Source organism: Melospiza melodia, chromosome 6 (assembly GCF_035770615.1).
Source record: "Melospiza melodia melodia isolate bMelMel2 chromosome 6, bMelMel2.pri, whole genome shotgun sequence".
In the NCBI taxonomy this organism is placed as follows: domain Eukaryota; kingdom Metazoa; phylum Chordata; class Aves; order Passeriformes; family Passerellidae; genus Melospiza; species Melospiza melodia.
Window position 1 is genome coordinate 28,441,209 of NC_086199.1, and position 10,100 is coordinate 28,451,308.

The 10,100-nt window shown below is 44.9% G+C and overlaps 1 long non-coding RNA gene across 2 annotated transcripts in view; it reads right to left on the reverse strand.

The window, feature by feature from the left end:
- Positions 1 to 9,834, reverse strand: part of LOC134420348 (uncharacterized) — a 72,495-nt gene extending 62,661 nt beyond the window's left edge. The window contains exons 1-3 of one of the 2 annotated variants that reach the window (XR_010028314.1): positions 9,721 to 9,834; positions 8,917 to 9,027; positions 8,583 to 8,706 (exon numbers count right to left, since the gene is read on the reverse strand). This is a non-coding gene — a long non-coding RNA (uncharacterized LOC134420348). Of the gene's footprint in view, positions 1 to 7,473; positions 8,707 to 8,916; positions 9,028 to 9,720 lie in introns of those variants that run through there. The other variant, XR_010028313.1, reaches the window with a different exon arrangement.
- Between the last annotated feature and the right edge of the window lie 266 nt (positions 9,835 to 10,100).

Sequence of the window (10,100 nt, forward strand, 5' to 3'; positions counted from 1 at the left end):
GAAGGAAGGAAGGAAGGAAGGAAGGAAGGAAGGAAGGAAGGAAGGAAGGAAGGAAGGAAGGAAGGAAGGAAGGAAGGAAGGAAGGAAGGAAGGAAGGAAGGAAGGAAGGAAGGAAGGAAGGAAGGAAGGAAGGAAGGAAGGAAGGAAGTGGCGGAAGGAAGTGGCGGAAGGAAGTGGCGGAAGGAAGTGGCGGAAGGAAGTGGCGGAAGGAAGTGGCGGAAGGAAGGAAGGAAGGAAGGAAGGAAGGAAGGAAGGAAGGAAGGAAGGAAGGAAGGAAGGAAGGAAGGAAGGAAGGAAGGAAGGAAGGAAGGAAGGAAGGAAGGAAGGAAGGAAGGAAGGAAGGAAGGAAGGAAGGAAGGAAGGAAGGAAGGAAGGAAGGAAGGAAGGAAGTGGCGGAAGGAAGGAAGTGGCGGAAGGAAGTGGCGGAAGGAAGGAAGTGGCGGAAGGAAGGAAGGAAGGAAGGAAGGAAGGAAGTGGCGGAAGGAAGGAAGGAAGGAAGGAAGTGGCGGAAGGAAGTGGCGGAAGGAAGTGTCGGAAGGAAGTGGCGGAAGGAAGGAAGGAAGTGGCGGAAGGAAGGAAGGAAGTGGCGGAAGGAAGTGGCGGAAGGAAGTGGCGGAAGGAAGTGGCGGAAGGAAGGAAGGAAGGAAGGAAGGAAGGAAGGAAGGAAGGAAGGAAGGAAGGAAGGAAGGAAGGAAGGAAGGAAGGAAGGAAGGAAGGAAGGAAGGAAGGAAGGAAGGAAGGAAGGAAGGAAGGAAGGAAGGAAGGAAGGAAGGAAGGAAGGAAGGAAGGAAGGAAGGAAGGAAGGAAGGAAGGAAGGAAGGAAGGAAGGAAGGAAGTGGCGGAAGGAAGGAAGTGGCGGAAGGAAGTGGCGGAAGGAAGTGGCGGAAGGAAGTGGCGGAAGGAAGGAAGTGGCGGAAGGAAGGAAGTGGCGGAAGGAAGGAAGTGGCGGAAGGAAGGAAGTGGCGGAAGGAAGGAAGGAAGTGGCGGAAGGAAGGAAGGAAGGAAGGAAGGAAGGAAGGAAGGAAGGAAGGAAGGAAGGAAGGAAGGAAGGAAGGAAGGAAGGAAGGAAGGAAGGAAGGAAGGAAGGAAGGAAGGAAGGAAGGAAGGAAGGAAGGAAGGAAGGAAGGAAGGAAGGAAGGAAGGAAGGAAGGAAGTGGCGGAAGGAAGGAAGGAAGTGGCGGAAGGAAGGAAGGAAGGAAGGAAGGAAGGAAGGAAGGAAGGAAGGAAGGAAGGAAGGAAGGAAGGAAGGAAGGAAGGAAGGAAGGAAGGAAGGAAGGAAGGAAGGAAGGAAGGAAGGAAGGAAGGAAGGAAGGAAGGAAGGAAGGAAGTGGCGGAAGGAAGTGGCGGAAGGAAGTGGCGGAAGGAAGGAAGTGGCGGAAGGAAGGAAGGAAGGAAGGAAGGAAGGAAGTGGCGGAAGGAAGGAAGGAAGGAAGTGGCGGAAGGAAGTGGCGGAAGGAAGTGTCGGAAGGAAGTGGCGGAAGGAAGGAAGGAAGTGGCGGAAGGAAGGAAGGAAGGAAGTGGCGGAAGGAAGGAAGGAAGTGGCGGAAGGAAGGAAGGAAGTGGCGGAAGGAAGGAAGTGGCGGAAGGAAGGAAGTGGCGGAAGGAAGGAAGTGGCGGAAGGAAGGAAGTGGCGGAAGGAAGGAAGGAAGGAAGGAAGGAAGGAAGGAAGGAAGGAAGGAAGGAAGGAAGGAAGGAAGGAAGGAAGGAAGGAAGGAAGGAAGGAAGGAAGGAAGGAAGGAAGGAAGGAAGGAAGGAAGGAAGGAAGGAAGGAAGTGGCGGAAGGAAGTGGCGGAAGGAAGTGGCGGAAGGAAGTGGCGGAAGTGGCGGAAGTGGCGGAAGTGGCGGAAGGAAGGAAGGAAGGAAGGAAGGAAGGAAGGAAGGAAGGAAGGAAGGAAGGAAGGAAGGAAGGAAGGAAGGAAGGAAGGAAGGAAGGAAGGAAGGAAGTGGCGGAAGGAAGTGGCGGAAGGAAGTGGCGGAAGGAAGGAAGTGGCGGAAGGAAGGAAGTGGCGGAAGGAAGGAAGTGGCGGAAGGAAGGAAGTGGCGGAAGGAAGGAAGGAAGGAAGTGGCGGAAGGAAGGAAGTGGCGGAAGGAAGGAAGGAAGGAAGGAAGGAAGTGGCGGAAGGAAGGAAGGAAGGAAGGAAGGAAGGAAGGAAGGAAGGAAGGAAGGAAGGAAGGAAGGAAGGAAGGAAGGAAGGAAGGAAGGAAGGAAGGAAGGAAGGAAGGAAGGAAGGAAGGAAGGAAGGAAGGAAGGAAGGAAGGAAGGAAGGAAGGAAGGAAGTGGCAGAAGGAAGGAAGTGGCAGAAGGAAGGAAGTGGCGGAAGGAAGTGGCGGAAGGAAGGAAGTGGCGGAAGGAAGTGGCGGAAGGAAGTGGCGGAAGGAAGGAAGGAAGGAAGGAAGGAAGGAAGGAAGGAAGGAAGGAAGGAAGGAAGGAAGGAAGGAAGGAAGGAAGGAAGGAAGGAAGGAAGGAAGGAAGGAAGGAAGGAAGGAAGGAAGGAAGGAAGGAAGGAAGGAAGGAAGGAAGGAAGGAAGGAAGGAAGTGGCGGAAGGAAGGAAGTGGCGGAAGGAAGTGGCGGAAGGAAGTGGCGGAAGGAAGTGGCGGAAGGAAGTGGCGGAAGGAAGTGGCGGAAGGAAGGAAGGAAGGAAGGAAGGAAGGAAGGAAGGAAGGAAGGAAGGAAGTGGCGGAAGGAAGGAAGGAAGGAAGGAAGGAAGGAAGGAAGGAAGGAAGGAAGGAAGGAAGGAAGGAAGGAAGGAAGGAAGGAAGGAAGGAAGGAAGGAAGGAAGGAAGGAAGTGGCGGAAGGAAGGAAGTGGCGGAAGGAAGGAAGGAAGGAAGGAAGGAAGGAAGGAAGGAAGGAAGGAAGGAAGGAAGGAAGGAAGGAAGGAAGGAAGGAAGGAAGGAAGGAAGGAAGGAAGGAAGGAAGGAAGGAAGGAAGGAAGGAAGGAAGGAAGGAAGGAAGGAAGGAAGGAAGGAAGGAAGGAAGGAAGGAAGTGGCGGAAGGAAGGAAGTGGCGGAAGGAAGGAAGTGGCGGAAGGAAGGAAGTGGCGGAAGGAAGGAAGTGGCGGAAGGAAGTGGCGGAAGGAAGGAAGTGGCGGAAGGAAGTGGCGGAAGGAAGTGGCGGAAGGAAGTGGCGGAAGGAAGTGGCGGAAGGAAGGAAGGAAGGAAGGAAGGAAGGAAGGAAGGAAGGAAGGAAGGAAGGAAGGAAGGAAGGAAGGAAGGAAGGAAGGAAGGAAGGAAGGAAGGAAGGAAGGAAGGAAGGAAGGAAGTGGCGGAAGGAAGGAAGGAAGTGGCGGAAGGAAATGGCGGAAGGAAGGAAGTGGCGGAAGGAAGGAAGTGGCGGAAGGAAGGAAGGAAGTGGCGGAAGTGGCGGAAGTGGCGGAAGGAAGGAAGGAAGGAAGGAAGGAAGGAAGGAAGGAAGGAAGGAAGGAAGGAAGGAAGGAAGGAAGGAAGGAAGGAAGGAAGGAAGGAAGGAAGGAAGGAAGGAAGGAAGGAAGGAAGGAAGTGGCGGAAGGAAGGAAGGAAGTGGCGGAAGGAAGTGGCGGAAGGAAGGAAGTGGCGGAAGGAAGTGGCGGAAGGAAGTGGCGGAAGGAAGGAAGTGGCGGAAGGAAGGAAGGAAGGAAGGAAGTGGCGGAAGGAAGGAAGGAAGGAAGTGGCGGAAGGAAGTGGCGGAAGGAAGTGGCGGAAGGAAGTGGCGGAAGGAAGGAAGGAAGTGGCGGAAGGAAGGAAGGAAGGAAGGAAGTGGCGGAAGGAAGGAAGGAAGTGGCGGAAGGAAGTGGCGGAAGGAAGGAAGGAAGGAAGGAAGGAAGGAAGGAAGGAAGGAAGGAAGGAAGGAAGGAAGGAAGGAAGGAAGGAAGGAAGGAAGGAAGGAAGGAAGGAAGGAAGGAAGGAAGGAAGGAAGGAAGGAAGGAAGGAAGGAAGGAAGGAAGGAAGGAAGGAAGGAAGGAAGGAAGGAAGGAAGGAAGGAAGGAAGTGGCGGAAGGAAGTGGCGGGAAGTGGCGGAAGGAAGGAAGGAAGGAAGGAAGGAAGGAAGGAAGGAAGGAAGGAAGGAAGGAAGGAAGGAAGGAAGGAAGGAAGGAAGGAAGGAAGGAAGGAAGGAAGGAAGGAAGGAAGGAAGGAAGGAAGGAAGGAAGGAAGGAAGGAAGGAAGGAAGGAAGGAAGGAAGTGGCGGAAGGAAGTGGCGGAAGGAAGTGGCGGAAGGAAGTGGCGGAAGTAAGTGGCGGAAGGAAGGAAGGAAGGAAGGAAGGAAGGAAGGAAGGAAGTGGCGGAAGGAAGGAAGGAAGGAAGGAAGGAAGGAAGGAAGTGGCGGAAGGAAGGAAGGAAGGAAGGAAGGAAGGAAGGAAGGAAGGAAGGAAGGAAGGAAGGAAGGAAGGAAGGAAGGAAGGAAGGAAGGAAGGAAGGAAGGAAGGAAGGAAGGAAGGAAGGAAGGAAGGAAGGAAGGAAGGAAGGAAGGAAGGAAGGAAGGAAGGAAGGAAGGAAGGAAGGAAGGAAGGAAGGAAGTGGCGGAAGGAAGTGGCGGAAGGAAGTGGCGGAAGGAAGGAAGGAAGGAAGGAAGGAAGGAAGGAAGGAAGGAAGGAAGGAAGGAAGGAAGGAAGGAAGGAAGGAAGGAAGGAAGGAAGGAAGGAAGGAAGGAAGGAAGGAAGGAAGGAAGGAAGGAAGGAAGGAAGGAAGGAAGTGGCGGAAGGAAGGAAGGAAGGAAGTGGCGGAAGGAAGTGGCGGAAGGAAGTGGCGGAAGGAAGTGGCGGAAGTGGCGGAAGGAAGTGGCGGAAGTGGCGGAAGTGGCGGAAGTGGCGGAAGTGGCGGAAGTGGCGGAAGGAAGGAAGGAAGGAAGGAAGGAAGGAAGGAAGGAAGGAAGGAAGGAAGGAAGGAAGGAAGGAAGGAAGGAAGGAAGGAAGGAAGGAAGGAAGGAAGGAAGGGCAAGATAGCTAGCTGGTTGGTTTGAATTCTTGCTTGATGATGGTGGAATTAAATACATGTTTTTATCAGATTGACTAGCTGATTTTTGTAGGTCCCTTCCAACCTGGACTATTTTTTTCCATCTCTCCAGTGGATATCATGGAAATGAGATTAATGCTTCTGATGTACATGAAGTAGCAATTGCTGTTGTATGTTTGAGGTGTGTGAGAAAGTTCACTTTGAAAACATTTTCCAGATCAAAACTCTCTGCTGAGTTGGATCCCTGCATGAATGATTTCAGGATACTGACCAAGCTTTGGGCTGGGTGGTGTAGTAATCTCCTCAGTTCTGTCAAGAACTTGTAAGGATGTGGAAAAGCTCGTCTCTTAATCTGATTTCAGAAGTCTTCATCATAAAAGGCTTATACATTTCAGATGCAAGTAAAGATTTGAACTAAAGAATTTAATTTAATTGTACTTTCATTTTACTTTTAAATAGTAAAAAATATCTAATATTTCAATACTTTATTACTGTAATTTTTCGCTACATTGAAACAGATTTAAATTCAAGTTATATTAAATACATTTCTACATATTTCATCACATCTCTATGTGCTTAAATTCATGTGTGTTTCAGATCTAAAACCTTGATCAATGCTTATTCTAGTGACAGCAGAAATATGGCTCAGAATTCAGTGAATTCACACAAATTTTGCTGAGACCAGTGAAGTTCTAAAGAGATATGTGCAGTATTTAATAGCTTTAGACATTTGTAATGAACTTGTAGTCATTGTTGTTTTAAGAATCTATCAAAAAAGATAAAAATGAAAAAAATACGTGTCAGCTTACCACTTTTTAGTTTACTCATAAATCATAGCCTTAGCTGTATTTTGTTGTGTATATTTAGGAGCTGTAATCTCTGAAAAGCTTGCCAGGCCTTCCCTGTGAACTCACCCTAATAAGCATCCTAAACAGAAAAGGAACCTGAATGCAGGGGAAATAACTGTTCTGAGAGCTCTGGCATGGTCCTCGTTGCCAGGGAAACCTCTTCTTTGTCTCTACGTGTTCGGAATGGCTGCCTCATTAGACCCTGAACCTGATCATCACACTGCACTACCAGGAGAAAAAAAATAAGGAAGAGAAAATGCTAGGAGTTCCACAAATCTTTAAGAAAATGCCAAGAATAGGGGTAATCTTAAATAAATATATGTGTAGCTATTATCATAATTATGTTCTGTAAAGGTAAATCTGTCCAGGCTGCTTCCTTCCACATTTATTTGCAGGTGGAGGTGAGCAATTCCGGGTTTTCTTTTACTGAATGAAAAAAGAAAAAAGAGAAAAAGGAAAAAGAAAAAAAAAAGAAAACACAAAACTGGTGAATTGCATATTTTATCTAAAAAGTCTTACTTTTAATATTGAAAAACACCAATTTAATAAGGTCATTCTGCTTATTTGAGTGCCTGAAACATTGTTTCAGCATTTCTATAGCAGATTTTATTTGTGGAGTCAGAAGCATAAAATGTCAGGGAAAAACCTGTATAGGTGCATTTATTACTCTGATCATAAAGAGGAGTGGTGAAAAAATAATAAAACTTGAAAATATATAGTGACAGGAGAGTTGCTTTATGTTTACTACTAAGTTTTAATCAAGGTACTAAAAACAGCACCACATAAACTTCTGAAGTGCAGAACTGGATGCAGTTTCAAGGCATTACTCATTGGCAATAAAACCATGAACCCAAGGTCCCTCAGGAGCCCAGCTCCTGACCTTGGCTGATGAGAGAAGCCGTTGAAAACAGAACCAGAGCTTAACCTCCACCCTCTGTGGTTTATAAATATCAACATAGGGAAGGGATTTTAAAGTCATCATCCCACCATGTCTGTTCTCTCAAAAGAAAAATGAAATCCAAATCACAGGTGAAATAGTTAAGGAATGCCTGACTTTACTCTTATTTATGAAGAGAGAGAGCGACCCAGCTAGACCTTTTTTTCCTTATTTTTTCTCGACTGGACCAGATGTTTAACTAAGTTTTAGGTTCAAAAACAAGAGAGAGCCTGACCAGGTGGTCTGGGATTAACTGGTAGCTTTCCTAGACCATAAAGAAATTACATGAACTAGATTTACATGTACCTGGAGCAATTTTCCTTCTTAGTAAGTGATAAGCTATGCTGAGTCTCTGTTGTTGCCTAAGTAACAGTATTCAAATTAATATATTTTCTTTTTTTAAAGAATGCCTTTTATCTAACAAATATTTCAGGGATTTTTTTTTCTGTCCTCTGGGATAATATTGCTGAAAGAGGGCTTACAGACTGCAGTTAGAAGAAAAGAGGAAAGAAATGGCTGAATGTAATTCACCTGTCCACTACATGGCGAGGACACAGTTCCTTTCCTTGTAGAGTAGCTCTTTTCAGTTCCATGGTGAAATGCTTCAAAAATTCAGTGAGAGTTGAGTCATCAATGAGAAATAATTTCTCCAATTGGAGACTTGAGGCAGAGAAAGCTATTCTGGAGTGCTCCTGTAACCTCCAGAGTTCTTTCCTTCCTTTATTTTAAACAGTTTCACATAGAGAGGAACTGTAAGAAGATATTTGAAATTAATATACAAGGCAAGAAGGAGTAGCAGGAATGGTACTAGAATATTACTTGAAGTGGGTCTGATGTGCAGGTGTGAAGTAAGTGTTCTTTGCACCACTAATTTAATAAATTTTGGTAAATACAGAGAAAGTAAATGGTTCATCTTGGCTTCTCTTTTGAGCAAATACACACAAGGATACCAAGGCTTGAAAAAGAATATTAAAAAACATGGCTGGCCTGAATCTTAATGCATCAATGTGTGAGCCTACATGTCTGTGAGAAAAAGTAATTAATGAAAAGATACAGTTATAGCTAGGTAGTAATTATAATCACTCTATTTTATTATGATACTGAAGCAGGCTGGAAGTTCTAGGATCTGCATTTCTAAGTTCTGTTTATGTTCTGAGCACCAGGTTTTCTTCTTGAATTAGTTTCCATTGACATAGTTTCTTGTTCTATTAACAGACCCAAAACGCAGTCTTGTGTCTCTTCATTTTTGAAGGTGAGTTTAGGAAAAATGTTGAATAGATTTTACTAACCTAAGGATCTCTCAACGCAGAAAGCAGAAAATATTTAAGAAAAAGATTTGTATACTTTTCAGTCCCAAATACATTACAGATATATATATGCATACTTTCATTCACACATGCACCAAAAAAAAAAAAAAAAAAAAGGAAGGGAGATGCAAATGCAACTTTTGATCCAGTTTTGTAAAAGTTCTACAAAATATGTACTTAGCAGTGTGTCAATTTTTTTTCAATATACCAGACTATATAAGGTACCAAATAGTTCATACTCTGTTTTATATACACCATTGTGAGACCTAAGGAAACAGTACTGCCAAAGTTCAATCCCTTTAAATATTACACATCCAGTGTGCATGATGGCGATGGATGCACAGTCACCACCAGCATTAAAGCAGAAACTTCTGAAACTAAAATTATAAGCACTTCTAGTTGGACCATGAAGGAAAAAGGGGACCTGTACAGGCTGCAAAAACCCCTTAGAAGTCTCTAGACAATAGCCCTGAAGTCATTGCTGAGTCCACAAACCGATGCTCGCACATACAAGTCAGCCTTTCAATAAAAAACACAGAATAAGTAAGCAGAAGGGCTGCACCTTGGAGAGTGACTTAAATCACGTGCAGATGGTATATTACAGATACCAAATATCCTCCTAAGATCCTTGGTCCCATGATGCAGCATGCATCTTGCTCTCTGATCTCAGCATACGTCAAAGCCCACTGTAAGAAAGAGAGCAGCAGATCAGCTTCATCTTTATCCCATTATTTTTCACATTACAGTGTGCACCCCTAAGTAACCAACTAGCAACACTAAATGGGAGCAATGATGCAATTCCTAGGTCTTGCACAAGGCACATGCAGGAAAAGGAATGAGATTGTTTGTTTAAGGGATATAAGAAGTGACACAGAAGAAAGACACAGATCTCTTACCTTAGCTGGTGTTATAAGAACATGGTGAGTACCCATGTTTCTTGTTTGTGTTTCTTTTGTCTCTTGAAAACCCAACTTTAGAGGCATATGCACATCTTCTTGCTAAGGTACCTGAATTAACAGACACAGTGATGGGAATCTAAAAGTTTGTATTACACTCCAGTGTGAAAATTGCAGTCTGTTGTCTCTCTTCTCTATGTCTCTTTTTTGTGAGTTTAAGCAACAAAATTAGTTTCTTAAAGCTGGAAAGGTAAATCAGATATATAAACTAGAAATCTGCCTGCCAAATGCTTCTTATTCTACCAGAGCCCCCAGATAACACCCTCCAGATATGTGGAATGCAATTTCACTTTTAAAAGGAAGTATTCTAATCAGTCAATTGATATTTTTAAACACCATATTGTCACTGCAAAATGAAAATCACCGATGACTCTTACAAAAATTTGGTACTGCCAGAGCTACAAAAATAATCTTTTTAAGTCTTGGGACATAGTGTTTATGCAGTCTAACAGCTCTTGTCTCAGCATAACATATATTAAAAATCTAGAACACATTTCAAGGATTATTTTTAGGGGTTTTTTTCCTGGCTCAGTGGTTTTGCCTTTGAAATTATCTCTGAAACAATAGTATTGCATGCATATTTGTGCCTGTTATCCCAGGTATACTCACGAATATTTGAAAGGATTAAAAAAGATACTTGCCCTTCTGGGTTAAATATTTTTAGCTTTACTTGCATTGACATTGCAGGTGAAAGCCAAAAATTAAATAATAAAAAAAGAAATTAACCTGTTGGTAGCAACCTACCGTTTTCAGTCTTATTTCCAATCACACCGAGACAGAAAGTAGCCCTGACAATTCTGTGACTGCTCCAGCCCATTGTAAACAGGAGGTGGCAGTTCTAGTCTTTGATCCAATATGCTGCAGTGTTATAAAATGGCAGTAACTAGCTAGGGAAGACAGTTCCACAATATGCAAGCTAAATAGCTTTTCCAAGGCTAGCCGGAGCTGCTTCCCCTTTATTCCCTTTTTGTAGAAAGCTAAAATGTGTCACACAGAGAGAGAAAAAAAAAAGAATAAAATAGAGCAGCCTTCTGACAGCTCAGAATTGGTACTGTGATAGAGACTCTAGAGCTAACTACACTGCATCCAGGGCTTTTTATTTTTCTTTTCCTTCTTTTTCTTTT